This window comes from Lactuca serriola, chromosome 3 (genome assembly GCF_051521515.1).
Source record: "Lactuca serriola cultivar US96UC23 chromosome 3, Lser_US96UC23_V15, whole genome shotgun sequence".
Taxonomy (NCBI): Eukaryota; Viridiplantae; Streptophyta; class Magnoliopsida; order Asterales; family Asteraceae; genus Lactuca; species Lactuca serriola.
In genome coordinates this window covers 287,921,135-287,925,605 of record NC_136410.1, presented here as the reverse complement: position 1 = coordinate 287,925,605, position 4,471 = coordinate 287,921,135, and the positions used below count along the sequence as shown (strand labels likewise).

At 36.5% G+C, this 4,471-nt stretch overlaps 1 long non-coding RNA gene across 4 annotated transcripts; it reads right to left on the bottom strand.

Annotated features, from left to right (window-relative positions):
* Window positions 1-363: 363 nt before the first annotated feature.
* On the bottom strand, window positions 364-2,671 carry LOC145094046 (uncharacterized). Of its 4 annotated transcripts, none has more exons than XR_013703201.1 (5): window positions 2,166-2,671; window positions 1,811-2,016; window positions 1,491-1,552; window positions 699-810; window positions 364-613 (listed from the first exon to the last, which is right to left on the bottom strand). It is a non-coding gene; the product is annotated as an uncharacterized LOC145094046 (long non-coding RNA). The 4 variants fall into 4 exon arrangements; XR_013703202.1 differs by having other exon boundaries at window positions 709-810; XR_013703203.1 differs by lacking the exon at window positions 699-810 and having other exon boundaries at window positions 2,166-2,326; window positions 2,438-2,668.
* Window positions 2,672-4,471: the final 1,800 nt, after the last annotated feature.

Here is a 4,471-nt window from a genome sequence, read left to right as displayed (position 1 = left end):
TCCATATACATGATAAACTGTTTTTATAAAATACACATTAATTCTTATATTTACATTTAAATCGTCATATGAATTTAGCTGCCTCGTAACTCTCTATTAAATGATTGTTATTAAGCTTGTATTAATGGATGAAGAAGTCTAACTTGGAGTCTTGGACCCATTGTAATTTAAGCAAAGATACACTCCATGATCAAATATTAAAATTAGTATATTGGCATCACTTCATATATTTATGTCAAATGGGATTTAAAATCATATTTGAATTTCAAAATATATTTTTATAAAACAAAATGAATATTTGCTTCAGCTTTTTAAAGTGAATTTTAAAAACATTTAAGAAAATGAAATGAGAAATGCAAGAAGTAAATCATTTAAAGTTGTAACCTTCCATTGATGTGCTATAATGCAACTACTTTTGAATTTCGATCAAAATTTGTGGGTTAAAAACTAAAACACCAGTAAGAAACATAATATATAATTTATGAATAAAAACTAAAATAATTATGTGTTTCTGAATACTGGAGTTTAGAAACCCTAATAACTTATTCCATCATTCCCCAAAAAGCCTTCAAATTTATAAAAATGCAATACCAGGGATGTCCTTCCAAAAATTCTGCAATTGAACACAAATGAGTGAGTAAGCATGATATATGTAAGGGCCGTATGGTAAAACTATTAAGTTGAGAAGAGCAAAACACCACTTATTACTCTCTTAGGGACATGTTGGTCTTTTTTTTTTTCTTCTTTGGCTTTTTTTTTCTTTGAAGTGCCTTATATTAAAGTGCTTATCGTTTAACTTCCATAAGATATCTATATATAAGAAAAAAAAATGAAACATAAACTTAATGCAACATGTAGTCAGACTTTTAACTAAAAAAGTATTTACAATTTCACATTTTTATACAATTATAACACAGACTCGAACTCTACTTGGTACAAGGCCATATTTTTCGCCCAAGAAAGTAAGAAAATAAGACATATATGTTAATTTTTTCACCCCATAGAGTTTATAATTTTTTTTGCTTGCACAAAACATACTTGATGTGGTACTGCTCTATGTATTTTAAGCACTTGGTTGCTATATCTCTACACTGCTCCTACCACATAGTATTCTACATGAGAAATAAATTAAGATACAAGCAGGGTAGCCCATAAACTTTTCGTGATGGGTAGATGGAAATATAACGTAAGCAAAAAGGAAGTGAGATATTATATTATGTATGTGTAGATAAGGATAAACTTGTGTTGTTAGTTGATCACTTTCTAGTGTTGTTAAACAAATTCAAACTTTTCTCACCAATAAAAAAATCTTTTTATTTTCCATATCATCTTAATCAATTAAAAAAATCTATGAAATGATCTTTGAAAACAAACATAAATGGTGAAAAAACATACACACAAATATATAGCATACACACAGATATAAAGAAAGAACCAAAGTGGCAGTGGTGGTGGTTAAACAAAAAGAAAGAGATGGATATTTTTTTTACCTTGGAAAGCCTTTCAACCAGGGAGGAGAAGGTCGGCTTAGGCAACAACAAAAACGACACCCCTGAAAATTAAATGAGATAAAGAATTAACAAATTAGCTAATCGAAATTATCTTGAACCCTATTATGTTAATAAAAATGAAAGGGTAAACTAATGGGTTTAGGGATTTTCAAATAGAGGGTTTAAATACAGAGATTGATAGTAGAGGAGATGTGACTTTCGATTACACATATTTATGTTGAGACGAATTTCGATTCAATTAGATTAGATAAAAAAAGAACATATAAATCAAAAAGGGAGAGGAGGGATTGTGACTAAACCTGCAAAGGATAAAGGAATTTCAACCTGTGATGATTGAGGAACACGAAAATTGCCCTTTTCTTCAAGCTATCCAAAAACAAAAATTAAATAGGATGGATAACCATATACAATGAAGGGGAACCAATCAGAACCACAATGTGGTGATGGCATAACCCAAGAACACATAAATTGATTAATACAATACCATCGTTCCAAACCCTCATTCCTGGAAGATGGAAAAAGAAAGAAAATTAAAATTAGAGAAATGAATGAAGTAGAGACCAAGATAAAAGATGAAGAAGTGGAGAGAAGCTTGAATACTTCTTACAAATATAAAATTTTGAACAATAAGGGAACAAATGTATGTATTTTTACCTTTAAACGTTATATTCCTGAGATAAAAAGGCGACGACATAAAGCAGTGGGGAAAGAGAAGAATAGGGGATTGTTTGTAGCGATGGATGATTGAGAGCGGTGACTTATTCAAGCTTGAACACAAGCAGTGGAAGTGTCTATTGTTGATGGCTGCTTCGAACCTATAAACACAAAACAAAAAACACACACACACACAAAGATTGAAGAAGACTAAGATGCTATATAACATGGATTTAACCGACTGAATTTGTAACACCGGATTTTGGATTTGCCTTATTAGTTGAGGTTGCGGCTCATCCATTAGTTGCCATGGGGATTAGAGCTTTGGGAAAGGAAGGATTTAGTCCATCTCAGATGTAGTTGCTATGATTCAAGTGACCATGTTTTCAATTATGTCTTCGGGAGCCAAGGATAGGACTGTAAATTGATATCTCGGCCTGTTATGCATTTTAAGCTTTATTCGGAAGGTTTTAAGGCTAGGGTGTGATGATAGGAGTGTAGAGATTTTCTCCACCTTTCCATGGATATAAAGTTCGTCGGAAACGGACTTAGAACGAACAAGTTATAATACTTTGAAGTTGTTGGCAGAACTGGTCCCTAATGGAGTTTTGTGACAAAGACAACCCATGTATGCATAGAATGCATGTGTGTGTTTAGTTGGGTACGCCCAGCTTAAGCTGGGTTACGGCCAACGTATTAAGTTACATGGTTGCGGGTGTGGAGAGGCGTACGCCCAGCGTACATTCAGAGTGCCCAAAACCCTAATTCCTCTACCTGTGACCTATATAAGCCTCATTTTATCCTTCCCTAGGTCATTTCAGATCAGCCATCCACCCTTTTTCATGACCATGAAACCCTAAATGACCTTAGATGAAGCTTGGAGCTTGAAAGAAGACCTTTAGTGTGTGTGTGTGTGTGTGTGTGTGCAAGAATAGAAGGTGGTGTTCAAGTGTTGATCTTGGAAGGGAGCTTGTAGATCCAGAAAGTTCTCCTATTTGTCAACCCATTGGAGGTAAAAAGCTCTGATCTTGACCTTCCATTTCATAGATCCTCTTTTGAGATGGTTTTGGCTATTTTTAGCCTTTTTCTTGGTCTTTGTGAGCTAGGGTCGTTTTGGGACTCAAACTTGTAGATCTGGACATTCTAAGGTCCTCTCTATCATCAAGGTGCAAGCCTTGTGAAGTGTTTGAGTCCAAGCATGAGTTAAGACCATCCATTAATCTCTTTTGAGCTCTAGAGTCCCATTAAGCCTTGCATGTTAGTAAAGTTTCCAACTTTACTTGAAAAGTCACCCATAGAAGTCAGACTGGAGAGTTGGGGCAATGGATGAAGTGATTAATAGAAGAAAGGGGCTTAACAGGGGAGTATGCTAGGCGTACAAACTGGTACGTGCAGCATACAAGTCACAAGCCCAATGCGCCCCGCGTACAGCTGAGTACGCCGTGCGTACTCAGTTAGAGTGGGATTCATACTAATGGGCCTCGGTTTAGGCCATTCTTTGGATCTAACTACTTTGGGCCTTAGTGGGCCATTCGGAATTGAACTTTTGGACTAAAGAACCATTATTGGGCCTTTGGCTAAGGCCCATGAGAAGGGATTGGGCCTAATTAGAAGTTAAAGCTATACATTAGGCCTTGTGGGCCATTTTGGGTTTAGGCTATTATTTGGGTTACGGATTGTTGGTCTAGCTAAGGATGTATGTTTGGGCTGGAAATAAGTTATTGGGCTTAGGGTGAGGCCCATGTAAAGGTTTGGGCCCAATTTGGAAAATTAGGCCATTAGTGGGCCATTGGTGGACCTTTTATGGATTTTGGAGCTTTGGGCTTGATTGGTTTTAGACATGGGTCACTAATGGGCCTTCATGGATATTATAGTATGGACCTCGATGGTTCGGGGGTGAAACGGTAGTTTCACCCCAAGTATGGATTACGGATCATGGTTTGGGACCCATTTGCTAATTGGGTGATACTGTGATATTGATAACTCGATGAGTCGCCAGGGCAGCAGTAACGACTTCTTGCAGTGGACTTTAGTGGTATGAGGTGAGTTACCTTCTAGTAGAAGTGGGTCTAAGGCCATAATGTCGACCCACTAGTAGGAGATTGTAGTTAGATGATTGTCTGTGTGATAATTGCATGGTGCGTCATCATCTGTTATGTTCTATGTGCCAGTATGTAATGATTTTATGTGGTATTGGTAAGGGTGAAATAGTCCCCGATGTCCGGTTGAAATAGACCGAAGGGGAGACTAGCACCCATATATGCTAGTCTGTTATCTGGTTGAAATAGACCGAAGGAGAGGCCAAC